Source organism: Alexandromys fortis, unplaced genomic scaffold, assembly GCF_014885135.2.
Source record: "Alexandromys fortis isolate MF-2015 unplaced genomic scaffold, M_Fortis_MF-2015_v1.1 scaffold_41, whole genome shotgun sequence".
Classification (NCBI taxonomy): Eukaryota; Metazoa; Chordata; class Mammalia; order Rodentia; family Cricetidae; genus Alexandromys; species Alexandromys fortis.
In genome coordinates this window covers 1,867,219-1,886,899 of record NW_026067923.1, presented here as the reverse complement: position 1 = coordinate 1,886,899, position 19,681 = coordinate 1,867,219, and the positions used below count along the sequence as shown (strand labels likewise).

At 44.0% G+C, this 19,681-nt stretch overlaps 1 protein-coding gene across 1 annotated transcript in view; it reads left to right on the top strand.

The window, feature by feature from the left end:
* Spata16 (spermatogenesis associated 16) overlaps window positions 1-19,681 on the top strand; it is a 252,045-nt gene that overhangs the window by 222,601 nt on the left and 9,763 nt on the right. The window lies entirely within an intron of this gene.

Below are 19,681 nucleotides of genomic sequence, written 5' to 3'. Positions count from 1 at the left end.
TTGTCCCAGGTCCTGGGAGACTTGAGTGATGCTGTAGAACTGTCTGAAGGTGTTGGCGATGCTGACCTCCAGCTTCCCCCAGGTAATACCTTCTGATTGCTCTACTTCCCATTCATTCTCCTCGCTGTGGGATCCTGAGATCACGAAACAAAAGGAACAAAACAAAGAAGGCATCAGTCAATCCATCCAGGAGGGACTCTTGGAATCTGAGGAGACCTGTGCTCTGAAATCAACTTGAAATTCTGAAAATATACATGAAAAACAAAATCCAGAGAACTCATAGATGTTTGAGTATCAGGGCTACCGTGCTGGGTAGGAACAGCACGGCTATATGAATGGCTGTGAACAACACGCTTTCATAACCTGTAGAAACAAATGAAAATAGCCTGGTCTGGGAGATTGGAGATCAGGAGACCAGCTTTATGACTGTGGTATTTTTAGAACATTCAAAAATTAATGTTCATTACCCAGGTGAAGAAGAAATTTGGAAGGTGGGGAATACCTTACTTGGTAAAGTGCTTGAGTATGTGGACAGGAGATCAAGTCCCAGATCCCACATTTAAAAACAAACAAACAAAATACCCAGCCCTTTGTGGTGGTGGACACATGTTCCCCGGGGGAGGAGAGGTGGAGACAGGCAAATCCCTGGGACTCACAGACCATCCAGTCTAGCTTACTTTGTGAGATTCAAGTCAGTGAAAGCCCTGTATGTCTCCAAAAAACACGGCTGGCACCTGAAGAATGGTACCCAAGGTTGTCCCCTGACCACAATATGCCTACACACACATACACACAAACTTCCCAAACAGAGTGAAAAACATGGGCCAAGAATACAGAGCAATCAGGAGAATTTGTTACTGGGGGCCCACTTACAGTCTCAGATTAGTCCATGATCACCATGGCAGGAAGCATGGTGGCCGGGAGGAAGCCGTGGCGCTAATCTGCAGGTGGACAGAGAGAGACCCAATCGGCCTGTCATGGGCTTTTGAAACCTCAAGGCCCAACCCTAGTGACACAACTCCAACAAGGCCACGCTGCTTAATTCTTTCCAAACAGTTCTATTATTGTTGTATTATATGTATTATTACACTTATTAACTAGTAAATTAGCATTCAGACATATAAGCCAATATAGGGCCATTCGCATTCAAACCACCACAGAAGTTTATAGACTTATTTGGGGCTTGTGGTTCCAAAGGGAGAGGAAGCCACGGCCATGACAGCAGGGAACATGGCAGCAGACAGGAAGGCCTGGGCTGGGACGGCAGCTGAGAGCTCACATCACAATGACAGGAGTCTTTAGAAACCTCAGTCTGCCGCCAGTGTGACGGCTATTCTTAGCTATCAACTTGATTACTTCTGGAATTAACTATAACCCAAAACCAGAGGACACACCTCATCTATGAGGATTCCTGCTTGATATGAAGTGGGGAGATCTACTTCTAATCTGGATCTCTGAGGTAGGAAGACACACCTTTAATCCAGATGTTTAACCCAGATCTCATCTTGGCCACCCCTTCTGCTGGAAGCCTATATAAAGACATGGAAAAAGGAAGCTTTTGCACTGTTCCTGCTACTTCTTGCCTCACTAGCAAGTCCATTCCTTCACCGGCATTGCACCTACCTCTTTAGAATTTAATGAAGACAAAATGAGACATCCAGCCTCATGGACTGAGTAACTACTGGACTCTTGGACTTTCCATTCACAGCCAGACATTGTTGCATTAGCTGGGCATAACCTATAAATCATTCCAATAAATCCCTTTCTCATATCTGTGTATTATACATTATATATAGCTATATGATGAGAAAGTCATTCTAAGTTCTGTTATTCTAGACAGCCCTAACTATTACACCCCAGAGGCACACCTCCTCCCACAAAGCCACACCTCCTAATCCTTCTCAAACAGTTCTACCAACTGAGTACCAAGTATTCAAATATTTGAGCTTCTGAGAACTATTCTTATTCAAAGCATCACAGCATGCATACCTGCAAGCAAAACTCTCAACTTAAAGAAAAATAAAGAATGGTACCGAGATGTTTGCTTGAGCAAAGAGGTGGGGCTAAAGATAGGACTTCTGAGGCCATTTACCAAGGGTAGCATTTGGCTAAGAACGAAAACTGTGCAGAAGGGAGAAGCCACACTAGGGAGCTGAGTGAGAATTTAATAGAAGAAGTAAAGGCACCTGCTGCCCAGACTAACAGCCTGAGTTCAATTTCAGGGAGCTGCGTGGTGGAAATGGAGAACTGACTCCTGTGAACGCCACATGCATGTGTGGTACATGTGTGTGCAGAGGCGGGTGCACATGCATGTGTGGTACATGTGTGTGCAGAGGCGGGTGGAGTGGGGTGTGAGAGAATGCAGAGAGGGGGGAGAGAGAGAGATGTTTTTTATGAATAACCATGAATTTGTTAATTAAGAAAATGACAAGGTAAAGGATAAAATAAAGAAAATCAGTACCATCCCCTTGAGCTGGAGATTCGAGAGAAGAGTTGCAGAGACTAACTCTGAGAAGTTTGCATTAGAAATCTGTCGCTCCTGGATCTCTGAAGGAGAAGGGGGTTCTACAAGGGTTGGACACATAACTTTGAGGAGGATCTGCTAAGCCACTGATAAGTGACGTGACAAGGGGGTTCAGTGAACTTGGAGGAATTCTGTAGCTTCTGGAAAAACTAGCTTCAGAAACAGCATGTGTTTCCGTACTGGGGATGGATTTCTGAAGAGGTGCTCACAGGAAAACGGGAGCAAATGGGTGGCAGAGAGGCAGGAGTGGGCGAGCGTCTCCTGTTGGCATAGACTAACAGCTGGCAAAGCAGAGACAGGGTGTGCAGAGAATGAACCCTCCTGTCACAACTGCCATAAGAAGTGGCCTCCGAGTAAAGAGAATACAGGGTTAGAATGGAGTGCATTGGCCCTGGGTGCTGTCGAGATGCCCACGGGAAACATGGAGCCTCACATTCTGGATAAACACAGAATGGAGGTGACAAGGGATAGGGGGAAAGGGGAAGACAAGAAGAAAGGGGTGCCAGTCACGCCTTACTCCAGAGGTGAAGTTTCTAGGCCCTTGGCCAGGTAATGGTAATGCAAGCATCTCTGTGGCTGGCACTGCTAAGGGAGACCATATAAAGAGAAGAGAGAATTGTGAGGGGCACACGTCAAACTGCCGAAGAGAAACCTGCAGAGGAAAGCAAAGGCTTGCAGAGAGAATTAGAGCTGGAGGGAAGGAAACTCAATACTGAAGAGTCAGCAGCATCACCACTGTTTCTCCTGGCTATACAAATAACTTTAGAACAGGGATCAGCAGACCGCATGCTGCAGATCGCATTCAGCACAGCACCTATTTCTGCAGTGAAGTGTTGTGATATGGAGCAGCGGGCTATGTTCCTGGCACCCGGCTGCCCGCACGGCTAGCTTTATACAAAATAATTACACGGAAACTGTATTCTTTTAAATACTGCCTGGCCCATTAGTTCCAGCCTCTTATTGGCTAGCTTTTACATATTGATCTAACCCATTTCTAATATTCTGTGTAGCACCACAAGCTGGCTTACCAGGAAAGATCTTAACCTGCGTCTGTCTGGAGTAGGAGAATCACGGCGACTTCTGACTCGGCTTCTTTCTCCCAGCATTCTGTTCTGTTTACTCCACCCACCTAAGGGTTGGTCTATCAAATGGGCCTAAGCAGTTTCTTTATTAATTAACCAATGAAAGCAACAGATTAGAAAGAAATCACTCCCACATCAGTGAAGTTCATTGTCACAGCCCTGCCGTTCATTTACATGTGGTCTGGGTCAACCTGGCCACTGTAACGACTCAGTCAAAACTGTCTAGCTGCGTGACGAAAAATGTGGGTGTACGGCAGTTTCCAACAGTCCACCTCCCAGAAATATTTGCAATGACAAATCCAAGTACTCACAGAGCCACACCCCAGTGAGTAAACCCTAGGGACAGGCCAGAAAGAGGAAAGAGAGAAAACATCTTTAGTGTCTTTTGAAAATTCTTCATGCACATTCTAATAAAAGAATGAGTATGGGGGCTGGAGAGATGGCTCAGTGGTTAAGAGCACTGTCTGTTCTTCCAGAGGGATCAGAGTTCATTTCCCAGTACCCAATTCCAGTTCCAGGGGACCTAACACCCATGGAAAAATACCAATGTACATAAAATAAAAATAAATAAATTTTAAAAAAAGAAAAGAAAATGCTTCTTGCACTTGGCTGTAAGCTACTCTCATGGTGCCGGTGTTCATGAGCATGCCTAGCTTGTTGTTTCTTACTTTGTCCCTATATCAGCTGTCTGTGCTGTGTAACAAACAACCCTAAGTGCAGCAAATTAAAAAACAAAAACAAAAAAACTATTGTCTCTCACACCGATACACGGATCAGACTCTACAGCGGTTCTCAAAACTTCTCCCACCTGGTTCAACCTTACGGCTTGTGCACATAGGTCTGTGAAAGTTCCAAGATGGCTATCTCACATCCTCACAGCTCACACTGGTCCACAGAGATAGTTGCCTGCACATAGGTCTCCTGTGTGAAATGGGCTTCAAGACGGCATCGAACTTGGTGCCAAGAGAACAATCTAAGAGAAGGAAGTGAATGCATTCTGTCTTTAAGAGTCATTCTACATCAGCTTGTGCCATACTGTGCTGATGGGAACAGTCACAGGCCAGCCTAGACACAAATGGTAGGAAGAACAGATTCCATGACCAAGGAGATTATGGTGACCCTCTCAGAGACAAGGCACAGCAGCAGAGGGCTGGGAAACATACCTTCAAGCACGCAGGAGCCAGGTAGATGGTGAAGTCCAGGCCCCCACACTACACACCCAACCAGCTGGCATCTAGAAAGACTTGCTGGTAAGCAGCCAGTCTTTCCAAATCAAAAGCCCCAGCAATGGTTGTGGCTTTCTAAATAGAAGCCCCTGAGAGATCTTTAGGGAGATGCGAATGGGAAAGAGCAGGGTGCCAAATTCTTCCCAAGGGCTTTTAATTTGGCTAATGCGCCTCTCCAGAGGATGATGGCATCACTCTCAGACAGTTCCAGTAGCAAGTAAGTAATTTCCTTTTACTGCTACAGAGTTAATTTGTGTGTGCAGGGAAAAAAAATAATTAAAAAAAAAACCTAGTTGTACAAGCTGCACTGTGTTGTGAGCTCACTGGAAGCTGATATCAGCGTCGCCACCTCTGAGATCTGTTATCTGGAATAGAAACAGCTGTTGCACCTAATGAAAACACTTGAAATTTTCATCTGAAGCAGCAGAATTATGGCAGAAGCAGCTCGTTCTGCACAGTTAAAGGGTCTGTCAGAATCCCCATTACCTCACAGTTTCCTGGGCTCTGCGTTGTTATAGGTCTATAAAAAACAACAACAACAACAACCAGACAAACTCATCAGGCTGCGATGCCGCACCCGACTCCTGAGCGCTGACCTCCTGGCTGTGCCTTGTCTCTTCTGGTTCCCCACAGAGTCACAGGGGAGTGATGGTGGTTTGGGACTGACTCTGTAAAGTAGTTCTTTCCAGTAACTATGTCAAGATTAAGATACATTATTGATGGTTTGGTGATGCAAATTCAAAACCGGGCAAGTTACATTTTAAAAATAGTGAGGATTTCCTTATGTCGGAACGTCCCATCTACGGTGAACATCACACATTGTTCACTCTGATTCTGTAACAGTAGTGCCTGGGGAGGAACACTGTTTCTGAACATCCCACTAAAATCTCTCTGACGCCTTCCTCATTCAAGTGAAGAGCAAAATATCCACTTGGCTTCCATTCTCTCAGACATGGTCCTGGATCTTCGAGACTCATTCCTGAAAAATCGGTGCCCTCTTACTATCTGCAGCCTACTTAAGTAGGCAATAAATCACCTAAAATTATAGAATATGTTATAGGGTAAAATGGCAGGGTATGATAGGAAAATGGAAGGTACCAAATAAAGAAGAAAAGTGTGCCTATCCCAGACAGAACTCACTTTTGGTATGGGAAGTAGCAAGCGTGAGACACTAAGGTGGAGTGTGCGTTCCCAGTTATCGGTGATCAGCTATGGTAACTACTGCGTAATAAATTGACTACTGAGAAACTGTGTGAAATAAGATAGAGCGCTTTATTAAAAGCAAACACACTTGAAAGCTGCCACAAAGAGAGTAGGCTGAAGGGAAAAGGAGAGCAAGGCATCGTAGTCGCTTTTTGAGTGCGGTGATGAGCATTAGGGCCAAGGCAGCTTACAGAAGAAAGAGTTTATGGAGTGCTAACAGTTTCAGAGGCTGAGTCCATGGCCACCCTGGCAGGGAGACTGGCAGCAGGCATTGGTGCTGGTGCTATGCCTGAGGGCCAACACACTTATCCACCAGTAGGGGCAGACAGAGGCTGACACTCTTCCCACAAGGCCACACCTCCTAATCCTTCTCAAACAACTCTACCGACTAGGAATCAAATAGTAGTCTGTGGAGGCCATTCTCATGCAAACCACCATCCCAGGAAAGGTTATTACAGTGATCCAGGAGAGGAAGCCCAAACCTCAAGCCTAAGTGGGAATAATGTTAGCTTTCATCTTCTCCTCAGAAGGCAATGGTATTTAAAGAGAGACCAGTGCACAAAAGAAACACAATTCCTGCATGTGTTGCTCCTCTCGAAGATGGGACTGGGCACATTAAGGGGTGGGATTTATTTTGTCTGACAGTCTGAGAGTACCAACCATCCTGGAGGGGAAGGCATGGCGGCAGGAGTATGGGTAGCTGGACACACCGTCCACAGTCAGAGACTGAGAGGAACGCTGGTGTCCCACCTGCCTTTTTGCTCGGTCCAGGACCCAGTTCCCTAGAGTGGTGCCACCCACACTCAGAGTGATTCTCCCCATTTAATCCTCCCTGGAGAACGCTCCCAGATACACCCAGAGCTGTGTCTCCTAAGCAGTCAAGTTGAAAATGAAGACTGACTATCACACATTCGGAACTAACAGTTTGGAGACAAACCTATCACAAATTAGGGTAAGAGGCAATTTTCTTTCTCTGGGTCTCAGTTTCCTTACCCATAGAATAAGAATATGGGCTAGAAAAGTCTAAACCCTTCCCAGCTCTGAATAAATAGATCTCTTGAAAGCCAAATCACCAAAATCAAAGAATAAACAATTATTGAGTTCTTATGGGGCATTATGTATACCAACTCATTAATCTTCACCAGGTAAAAAGTGTAATTTGCTAAATAGAGGAATCCAGCAGGTTGCCCAAACTCACATGGCCAGTAAGTGACACAAGCCATGGCTTGAGCTGACTCTGTGATGGAAGCCCAGGACACCTGACACCTGAAGAACTCCAAGTGATTGTAGGCATCCAACAATGTGCCCAACACTGTGTCCGCATTCACGTGTGAGGCCAGGTGTGGAGTCAGAGTAGCCGCTAAACAAAGAGGAATCTGGCTAAGGGTCTTCAGTTCTCAGATTCTTTCAATCTAAGCTTGATGGAGGTGGGTCTTGTATCTTATCTGTTGCTTTCATTGGTTAATAATAAAGAAACTGCCTCGGCCCTCATAGGACAGAAAATTAGGTAGGTGGAGTAAACAGAAGAGAATGCTGGGAAAAAGAAGCTGAGTCAAGGAGTCGCCATGGTTCTCCCACTCCAGACAGACGCAGGTTAAGATCCTCCCTGGTAAGCCAGCTCGTGGGCTACACAGAATATTAGAAATGGGTTAGAACAATATGTAAGAGCTAGCCAATAAGATAAAGGGCCAGGCAGTGTTTGAAAGAATACAGTTTCCATGTAATTATTTCTGGGCATAAGCCTGCCATGCGGGCGGCCGGGAGCCGGGGACGCAGCCTTGCCGCTCCTAATGCAACATAAGCTAAAGAAGTCACTATGAAGTTTTTAGTTTAGTCTAGCATCACAGTTAATTGACTTTGGGGCTGGAGATATGGTTCAGTGGGTAAACTGCTATCCAAACAAGCATGGAGATCAGAGTGCAAATCCCCAAAGCCCACACAGTTTGGACACTGTAACACATACCTATAATTCCAGTGATCCTAGGAAGAGAGGGAAGGTAGTCACAGGAAAATCCCTGGAAGCCCTTCGGCCTGACAAGCACAGTGACAAAAACCAGAGATAATGTCTCAAACTAAGTATAATTCAAGGACCAACACTCTCCTCATGCTTGCTACAACATGTATTTACACAACCAGTCAGCACACGAATACATATACATACTAAATAAATAAGATGATTAGCTAATTAATTGACTCTTCTATAGGCTCCTCATCCTTTGATGTGTAGTTTTCTGTCATGAGACACTGAACCGCAAGTCACCACCTTCTGAGAACCCCAATATGCCCCCCCACTTTTAGGTCCTGCAGTTTTATTGTTTACCACCGAATCCTTAAGTCCACTAACGTTGGATGCTTTTTTAAGATTTTATTTTTGATTATGGATATATATGTGTCTCTGTGTGGGTCTGTGCACATGAACAGAAGTGCCCACAGAGGCCAGCAAAGGTCATCAGGTTCCCGTGGAGCTGGAGGTAGGAGTCATCTGATACGGGCGGTATGTGACATTAACCACTGAGCCATCTCTCCAGCCCCTCCACTGAGGTTTTATGAAGGGGCCTAACCAGAGAAATAGGAGGAGATATGAAAAAAAGCTTGATATTAAGTTGGCACATCTGATTTCTTCTCACTATAAATCCAAGAGGTAAACAGTGCACAAGGAAAAGTTATTCTCTTGATGCATACAAAGCCGAACGTCTCAATGAGATCAGAATTTAGCCTGCTATAACATACTATTTTATTCTTCTGTCTCTGGGTCACTCATCTGAGGCTAAATGAGGGAAATACACTTTGATATTTCAGAAGCAATGAGAGAAGTTTCTTCAGCTATAACCTGAGACCTGTGAGCTTTCATGAGAAGTAGTTTTGAAGTGGGAAGACACTTTAAAATTCATGTAGTATTACAAAATGCAGTGAACTTCAATGAATCCAGCAAACAGAGTGCATGCATCTCCTCGAAATATCCATACGAAGGTACTCCAAATGATTTGCATTTTTATATTCCTTTTTATCTCAAAGCCTTCACTTTCACACCAGCCCATTGTCATCCCAGAAACGACATTCATAGGTATACATCCCTTGAAGATGAGTGTGTGATGGGCTAGGTGACCCAGGGACTCGGTTCTGTTGCAGACTTGGCACAGGCAAAGCAGAGGTGCGTGACTACAGATTGGTGGGTGGGGCAGGGGCAATTGGCTGAGGAGAAAATAGAGCAAACTGCAGCCTTTTATTTACTTGCTGCATCAGCATTCAATCCTGAATCCTGGCAGAGGCGCCTCGGGGAGAGATTACCCACACAGCATCTCTCATTGGCCAGTCCGCTGGGCTGACTCATGGGTGGTGGGCTAGGAGTTCTGTGAATGTTCTCTTTTCCGAGACTCGGCAGTGGTGCCGTTCATTCACAGAGCAGTGAGTCCTGCAATCGGGTTTTCCCTGTGTGTCTTGCCCTTTAAAACATCTCCGCAGATTTTTTGCAGTTTGACTGTGAATCTTGCAACTGCCTGGGTTTGGCTGTCCGCATTAGCATATCCATATTCCATTCTGGTGTGAGCTCTGAGCACAGCTAAGCAATTCTGTCCATAGCCTCGTGCAGGCCGTGTGGGGAGTCTCCATGCACTTGTCACTAGCTGTGCTGGGAAGGGAAGGGACAAACAGGAAGAGACAAGACCAAAAACTCTGCAGGATAAATCGCTAGGATTTAAATCAACAGATTCTATGTCTATAGGCTTCCAGGCACTGAAGCCTTACAGAAGCTCTTGGTTACCATCAGAAGCCAAACTTTTGGACAAAGATTCCATGCCTGTAATGAGGAAAGCCGGAAGCCTTGGTTATTACCAGCTGCCATCACGGACCAGTGCTCAGCTACAGATGGTGAAACCTGGCTGTCACTGAAGACATTGACTTCTCCCCTTGCCTGTAGGGACAAGGTGTAGAGTTAGTTTGTTGCCTTGGTCAGCTTTCAATGACACTAACAAAACATAGACGCTTTGTTTAGGCTTGCAATGTCAGGTCTTAGTCCACGGATGCTCTGCTCTGTTGCTTGTTGATCACGGTAGCAGCACCACAGAGGCTATCTGTTCACCTGGCGGTAGCTGGACAAAGAAGAGAAAGCCAGGGAAGACCAGAAGAGGTTAGGGCTCCAATCTCCCTTCAAGGACACACTCCTAATGCCCTAACTCCTGCACACTCTGCCCCACCCCTGAAGACTTTACCACCTCTGTGTAACACAGCACCTGAGCCTATAAGAGACAGTCAAGGTCCCAACAATGGCCTTTTCTCACGCTATTCCTGGCAGCACTATTTTGTACCTCATTTCCTACCAAAGCTCAGCTTTGCCTTGAAACCTGTGAAACTCCCTTGATTGGCTGAAGATGGTGCCCTCTAAAACTTTGACTACTTGACTGGACATTTTTGCAGCAGATCCTCATGTGTCCCTCATCTAAGGAGATCAAGCCCAGGGGTACAGCCATTTCTAAACAGGCCAGCGTGCCATCACTCAGGTGGACCTAATGAAATACTCCTATCCAACTGACCATCTTAGGCTGACTGAATTGTATCTTGGTTAACTACTATAATCAGTCAGAAAAGGCTCTCCAAATTTATTGCAGAAAATAAAGCTAATAATGATGATGATAAATATTTGCAGGGGAGATTATTGACCTCGTGATATACCATACATTCAATAGCGTTGTAACATCCAAGGATGGAGCTCATGCTGTACCACACATGCGATAGTGTTGTAACGTCTAAGGATTGCAACAACCGTACGACAGAGCTGTCACTGTGTCTCTGTGAGGATGAGGAAAAGAGTGTTGTAAAATTAACCAGGAAATAATCTCAAGTCTGTACTGCATGGTCTGATGAGGACTTGAGGCAAAGTCCTGCTCCTCATCGCAGGCTGGAACATTTATGCTAAGATAATCACACCTGCCAAGGGTGCCGAAGAACGTTGCCTACTCCAAGTTCCAATTCTTTAGCAGCAAACGAGAGCAGCACCGAGTCTTCCTTTGGCTGAGTGGATGGTAAGGCTATTGTGAAGAAAGGCTCAAGATCACGGCTTGTTGTCCATCTCAACGATTGCCCGCATGAGCTTCAGCAGCTGCCTGGCCTGTCCCAAACCCCAGCACCCACAAGTCCTCCCCGATTGCCCTGTTTTCCTGTCTCTCTTCATGAACATACTGTATTTAAGGTTGTTTTCAAAGTTTACCATTTTTCCTCTTCCTGTAACTTCAGAACTTTTAGGGCATGACTTCAGAAAGTCTGGACATTCTTGTGCTGACTGACTGTTGCTCTGAGTTGTCCTCTGAAGCCTGCTCTCTGGTGAGTCTGAATGAGCGTTCTAAGACTGCTCGGGATTTCCAAGGCAACAAAATTTCATAAGCACATATTGTTGCAGCCTCGCAAGACTTCACCATCCTGACACAAAGGCCTGAGTCTGGCCATGAACCAGCATATTGTTTACCTCCTTCACTTCCCCAGCTTTCCCTGCCTGACTCACTCGCAGCTAGTACAAGGAAGTAACTAACTCTATTCAAAAGTTTGTCAAAGTGCCTCTGTTCAGAGTTCATTGTAATATTGATGTGGGAGTAGCAGAGAAGAGGATGTGTCTATTGTATTTTGAACTAAAGAGTATTCTGCATTCTGTTGCATGAATTTTATACAGTAAGGTTTGCCATTCTTCATAACTCTTGAACATAACAGGATGGACTGGAGAGATGGCTCAGCAGGTAAGAACTCATGCTACTCTTCCAGGCGCCCAAATCAGGTGACTCAACCCTGTGTATCTCCAGCTCCATGTGATCCAACATCTCTAGTCTAGAGCTAGTGGCCTGCCATTCCCTTCACCCCTTCACCGTTGTGGCAGCCAAAGATGAGGAGACCACAGCTGACCTTTCTCCCCCCTGAGATACCTACTGATGTGCCAACTGAAGTCCTTCATGGACGGAGGGCCTCACAGTGACGGGGAAGATGACCTCGATGCCATGCGCAAGGTCACAATCAAATACAGAGTTGGCCAAGTAGCACAGCCGGAGGAAATGTGCACTCGTGGTTTCTGGTTTTGCCTGACATGTTGAGAAATACACCGGTGACAAAGAGGAACCAATGCTGCAGCTCTTTAATACAGTTCCTCGTGCTGTGCCAACCCCCAATGAAGATGGACACTGTAAAGTAATCCCACACTAGCTCAGAACTGAGTATAACAAAGGGTTATTTATTTAAGGGTGAACTCACAGATCACAGTCCCCTGCAGGAACGGCAAACAGGAACCAAATCCAGCAGCCAGGAGAGAGAGCACACAAGCTTTACAGCTGCATTTATAGTATATGAGACCACACCCATGTGGGCGAGTATCTTAAAGGCTATTGGCTTGAGGAATTCCCACAGCACCCAACTATAAATTATTCTCATTGCTACTTCCTAACTGTAATTTTGCTACTGTTGTGAATGTGAAATATCTGATATGTAGGATATCTGATAAGTGATTCCTCAGAGGCTATGACCCATAGGTTGAAAACCGCTGATTTAAAGGGTTGGTGCATTACAGTGGAGGAGCGGACAAAATAAAACAGCCAATTCAACCGCCAGCAGCTTTTCTGTAAGAAAACTGAGAGGCCAGGCGAAACTGGTACACTACTTCTCAGCTGTTGGAAGGAAAGTATTGTCTAGCCACAGAGCAACACCCAGTGGAATACCACTCAGGAATGAGAAGGAAAACAGTCAGATGAAGCTCCCATAGAAGCTGTCAATCAAAGACTTACCTAAAAGAATGCCTGAAAGAATTCTCTAAGTGGAAAAGAAGTAATTAAATTGAAGGGGAAAAAAAGAAAAACGCAGCAAGCAAAACTATGATCACAAAACAATAAACTTCCTTTCCTTTTTTTGTATTTAATGGGGGGATCAAAAATAATAACAACATATAATATGGTTCTAGTTGTACTGAAGGAAATACTTAAGATGAATGTATTGTAAGTTGGGGGAGATAAGGATTATTAAAGCAAATGCAACTAGGAAAAAACTAAACCACAAACACTCCCAATGATCTAACAAGTGGGATTTAAATGCTTCCAGGGGAAGAATAGAGAAACAAAACCAAAAGAAAACAATGGCACGTGCGATGGTGTGTGGGTGTGCCACCAAGTCACTGGGCAGCCAGCAGCGCCTGCCTCAGGACGGTGCAAGGCCAGGGCCGCCATTCTCCACCAAGTCACGGGGCAGCCAGCAGTGCCTGCCTCGGGACGGTGCAAGTCACTGGGCAGCCAGCAGTGCCTGCCTTGGGACGGTGCAAGGCCAGGGCCGCCGTTCTCCACCAAGTCACTGGGCAGTCAGCAGCGCCTGCCTCGGGACGGTGCAAGGCCAGGGCCGCCCTTCTCCACTCCTGGGAGGGACCTGCTTGCTTGGGGTACCTTTTGCAGTGGGTGCCCGCCCCAAATGCGGGCACCACCTTCCAGTGGCGGTAGGTACACACGAGGGAAAGCTTTGACTTCTCGCCTCCCCGGGGCATCTGTGTCCCGCTGGAAAGTTTATCTACCCCGTAGAGTGCATCTGCTCCAAGGCCACCACTGCAGCCACCACCACCTGCTACTGCTGCCTTCCTCTGCTGCTATCAAAATCAGAACCCAGTTTCTTCTGGTTACCTACATTGGCTTCAGATCAGGGCTCTTGGAGGCTCTCGGGCCTCACTGCCTCCCGGACTGAACAGCTACTGAGTCCTCAGCCTCCGCAGTGAGGAACAGCAACTGCTGGACTTGTCAGCTGATACTGTGTAAGCCAATGTAACAAGTGCCCTTGTGCGATATATTTATCCTGTCACTTCTGTTCCCCTACAGAACCCTGACCAATGCAGTATGTCTGCATATGGCCCAAGTATACAATGTACTAGTTTGGCTCTAGAAAGTTTCCCATCAGCCCATACTGGTTACTCTTGATAAATAACGGAATCTTTCTTGGTGCGTGTTTTTGAAGCCGGGTCTCACTGTGTATCCCTGGCTGACCTGGAACTCACAAAGATTTATCTGCCTGTGCTGGGAGTAAAGGTGTGTCACACACACACACACACACACACACACACACACACACCCTACCTACAGTGGTACCTTTAGGAATTATGAAGTACTAGGTGGTCTGGTCATTCAGAATATGATCCTGAATGAGATATCAGGCTCTTAGCCCCTTCCTCCTCCAGTTTTGCACCTTGGCAATAAAATGCTGCCTCACCACGCCCCAAACAATGAACGGCTCTCACAGAAACAGACCAACACTGCTGTCAACGGACTCACGGCATACATAGCACGGACAGTTAATCAAAAGATGGAAGCAGATACATCATACAAACATTAGGAAGAGGAAAGAAGGTGGAAGAGGGGCTGGGAATATATGCACATCTGTAATCCTAGCGCTCCAGAGACTGAAACAGCAGAATCATGAGTTTGATACCAGCCTAGGCTATATAGCAAGTCTGGGGCCAGCCATATCAAAACAAATAATAATAATAAATAAGTGTTTGCTATTCTCAGAAAATTACTAGAGACGGAAAAAGCCATCTCATAATGATAAAATACTTACTTCATTAACAAAGGAGTCATAAGCACATTTGTGCTAATACACAGGCCACAAAGATATAAGGAGCAAAGCTGATAGGAAGACAAGGAAGATAGGCATGGCCACAGTCATACTTGGGAAATTTGTCTTTTCTTAACTAAACAAATGTAAAGTCAGCTAGGATATGAAATGATTTAACAACACCATAAAACAACAGGATCTAATAGTATTTATAGACCTAGCCTCCCACTAAGACAAGAGTGCCCATCCTTTTCAACAGTCCATGGAACATGTACCAAAATAGACAATCACAAAATCTTAAGATCTGAAAATCATAAAGAATGTGTTTCTCTCTGTAGTGGATTCAAGCTGGAAATCACGCACAGAAAGATAACGGGAAAATGCCCAAATGCTCTAATAGTCTGCGCAGGAGAAAGAAAAGAGAGATCATACATCTGACTGAATATGAATGAAAACACAAGGGATCAAAATTCATGGGATACAGCTAGAACAGCACCAGGAAAAAATGTGAAATGCCAAACGCGTGCATCTGAAGCCGGAAACTTGCAAATTCATCGAAGGTCCATTTGAAAAGCCTAGAAAGCAAGACAAGAGAAACGCAAAGCAAGCAAAACAAAGAATATAATAAAGACAAGATGAAAAATCAATGAAATTGAAAAGAGAAAACTGGGAAATCAATGCAACCAAAAGCTGGCCTCTGAACAGGCCAATAAAGCTTAAATCACTTCTTCTGATAGGCTGTCAATGCCTTTGCCACCTGAGCTGAATTCTGGCCAGTGCCCTCAGTAAACCTGTAGAGGAGAAAAAATTGGCAATGCGCATGGGTCATCCCTCGGAGCAGCTTCTGCTAGCCCAGATTCTTGTTTCCTTAAGGCACATTGTAAATCTCTACTCGTTCAATGCACATCACCTCATTGTAAGAAATTACACTTCGTGGAACTGGCTAATGCCTTCCAAGCAACAAAAACTCTCCCATGATCGAAATAAAGAAGGGGAGAGAATGTCACATTAGCAAGCAAAGGGTTAAACAATCAAATAACCAATTAACACATCCACAAGCAAAGGGTTAAACAACCGAATAAACGATTGACCCTTTTGGAGAACACATATTGAAGGATCGGTGGTATCTGAGGCAGGAAGAAGGAAGCCTAAGCCCAAGTCCTCCTTGTCTGGACTCTATTGCTTAACCTTGGTGAAGTCGTCCAACCTCCTAAGACATAAAGTTCCAATATCTACCCGAGTGTTTGCACTCAATAAATGTGCATTTTGTTCATAAAGGATTTTAATCATTTTGCAAAACTAGCAAAGAAAAATAAGACACAAGTCACCAACACAAATAAAATGAGATTACTATAAATGCAGCAGACATGAGAAGAATAGGAAATTACCCAAGTAAATACATATGCAGATAAAATGTACCAATTCCAAAAAAAACAAGAGCCAATACCTTGCCCAATATAGGCCAAATGACCTTTAATGACAAATTCCCTGAAACAAAAGCCATAGGCAAATCTGGTTTTAGTGAACAATTACTATAGCTATATTTAGAAGAATTAACACCAATTCAATAGTGTGGGGGTTTTTTTTCTGCAGAGATAAGAGAAGTAGCCATTTGCCAATTTTTGTGGCAAACCTGGCCTCGTTCTATCACTAAACTAGACACGAGCTCTTCAGGTATTTTTTTTTTTTACCTGAAAACTGACACCCCTTGTAAAAAAGATGAGGAAACCTTTAACTTATTAGCAAATAAAATTTGGAAAAATGTAAAAGTACTATAATAATTAAATGGTGTTTTTGCTTCCCAGATGCAAAGGTATCTGGATATTTTAAAAATCACTTTGCTCTGTCATATTATCGGCTACAAAAAGAAAATCACGTTTTTTTATGGGGGACATAGCTTGTTGATTACTTGTTAGTCCCTCAAGCATGAGAACTGGACTTTGGATCCCGGGGACCCTTGTAAATTCTTGGGGAGGGGGGGGAGTTGCACACCAGCCTGTAATCTAGATGCCTTGGGAAGGTAGAGACTAGCCATGCCCTGGAGCTCTGGGTTTCTCTAATGTGGAAAGTCAACTGAAGACCATCCCTACATAAACCTGTGCTTCCACATGTGTGTACATACATGTGCATATATGCTTGTCCATTACACACATGCATGCCACACACACACATATATTAAAAAAAGAAAATCACATGATCATATCAACTGATGCAAAAAGGGGTCAAATTAGATACCATCCATCAAATGATATTTGGAATATTAGAAATAGAAGTCATTTCATTGAGTTGTTAAAGAACATATGCAAAGATTTTACTGCTAACAACACACTTCAAAATGAATTCTTTCCCTTTAGATCAGGAGCGAAGCAAAGATGTCACTCCTTACCACCCTTACCCAACACAGAGCTGGAAATGCCAGCTACTGCAGTAAGATGAGAAAGAGTGTACAGGATGTAAGTAGTGTACAGGAAGAAAACTGTCCCTATATAAACAACACGATTGTCTGCGTAGAAAATCCCATAGCATGCCGCGCACACACGTTGTTTAAAATAATGTAGGTTCAGCAATGTTGTAAGTGAAGATCCATGAACAAAGCTCATTTGCATTTGTACCGGCAGTAATCAGGAGAAACAGAGCATTAACAATTGCTCAGAGTAGATGTTTCCAGTGAGTCTAAGACAACATTTACAGGACGTATTCACGGAGCTTACAAAGCAGTATGAAAATTGCATAATGAAATGCATCATTTTGTAGAATTAGTGTGTTACTTTAAAAACTACAAAATAACAAAGAAAGGAACCAAAGATCTAGATGAGTGGAGAGAGACGCTGTCTGGCAGCGAATGGCAGAAGCAAACAGGGTTCACATCAACCTTTGAACATAGATATGCATGCTGAATATAATTTCTATTAAAATCTCAGCAACAAGTCTGATACATACAAGAGTTTTCTAGACAAAGACAATGGAAACAGATTTTGCTAGAGAATAAAGGAGGAAAATTGGAGACATGGCTCTGCAGTTATGAGCACTGCTTGAAGAGGACTCAAGTTCCCAGCATGCACAGCAAGTGACTCAAGACCACCTGTGTCTTAGGTAGGGTTTTTATTGCTGTGAAGAGACACCATGGCCATGGCAACTCTTACAAAGAAAACATTTAACTTGGGTGGCTCGTTCACAGTTTCAGAGTCTATTATGTTCACGCTGGAGCCGGAAGTCCTACACTTTGCATGCAGCAGGAAGTCGACTAGGCCCTATCCTGAGCAAAGAGACCTCAAAGCCCACCCCCATAGTGATTAATACACTTCCTCCAACAAGGCCACACCTCCTAATAGTGCCACTCCCTTTGGGGCCACTTTCTTTCAAACTACCACAACCAATAACTCCAGTTCCAGGAGATCTGATACCTTCTGGCCTGATACACACTCACACAGATACACACATACGGATTCACAAATAATGAAGCAAATCTTTTCTAAAGGAATAAAGAAATATCATCCTTTGCAATTTAAAAATATTTCAGCTTCTTTAAGTGCAAAGTTAATTCAATAAACAGAATATAATATTTTCAGCAAATGGATTGGGAGCTTGAGCACATCCATGAGGAAGAACCATAAGAGCAGCAATACTGTAAGCAAAAATCTCCTTAACTTGACACAACGCTGTGATCACAATCTAATCAACAAATAGACTTCTTCAATATTAAAACCTTTTTGTTTTTCCTATGGAAGGCTTATTAAATAAATGAAAAGGAAAGTTCAAAATGAGAAAAACATTTTAAAACCATATATCTAATCATACTTACATATAATCATACACACACACGCACACACATATACGAACATATATAAACTAAGTGTGGTGAAACATGCCTGTAATCAAAACCCTCAGAAGGCTGAGGCAGGAGGATTGTGAGTTCAAGGCCAGCAATAGTGAGACATTGACTCAAAAATAAATTAACTAATTAAATGTACAAAAGTTCTCAAAATTTAATCCCATCACTTGGGAAGCAGAGGCAGGTGGATCTCTGTGAATTTGAGGCCAGCCTGGGCTACAAGAACTAGTTCCAGGACAGGCTCCAAAGCTACAGAGAAACCCTGTCTCGAAAAAAAAAAGTTCTCAAAATTCAGCTGTAAAGAAAATGGAGGACAATGGCATGTGGTAGCCTGGAGACAAAGCCTGCAGACGTCCCTCCATACTTGTCAGAACAGCTAGAATAAAAATCCTGCAAGATTTAATACTGGTGAGGATGTGAGGAACTGGGTCACAGCAGCTTTTCCAATGGGAAGGAAAAAGGTGCAGCCAATAAGAATAGAATGTGGCCATTTCATTAAAAAAAAATGCACAAAGGAAGAGAAGATGAAGGGGAAAAGGGAGGTAAATATAATCAAAGTACATTTTATGCATGTATAAAATATAGTGATAACATACATTATTTTATGTAATTAATATACTTTAATATGATGAAATAAATATGCAGCTACCACATGACCTGGTAATTATTCTCCTGGGCATTTATCCCAGAGAAATGAAGATTTACAGTTACACAAAAACAGGTGCAAAATGTTCATGCCAACTTAATTCACAGTAGCCGCAACATGTAAATGATCTAAATGATCTAGGCATCCTTCATAGGGTAAACAGCTCACCAACTATTTATCTAGATCATGTGGTTATGCCCATCAGTAACAAGAAACAGATGTGTTTGTCAGAATAGACCTCCAAAGGAGAATAGAATTAGATAGTGAGTCTGTTTAGACTTCTTTCAGTGATACACTGATTAGTAGTTGACAGCTTAAAGAAAGGACCAGAGAGAGAAAAATGGCAGCTGTTCCAGACCTTGTAAAATCCACGTGCTGCTTGTAGGTATCAACGTCAATACACTGACTATTGTGTTCTTCTGTAGTTCGAGATGTTAATCACCCTCGTGAGACCTGGGAAGAGGACGCAGCTTCTTCCTGAAGTGCCTCTTCCTAGACTAGAGAATGCAAATCTGCAGTTACCTTAAAATGAAAACTTTGGTAACATGCTCAACTTTTTGGTGCATGCCTGTGGGCCCAGCACTCAGAAGGCCGGGAGAAAGATGCTACAAG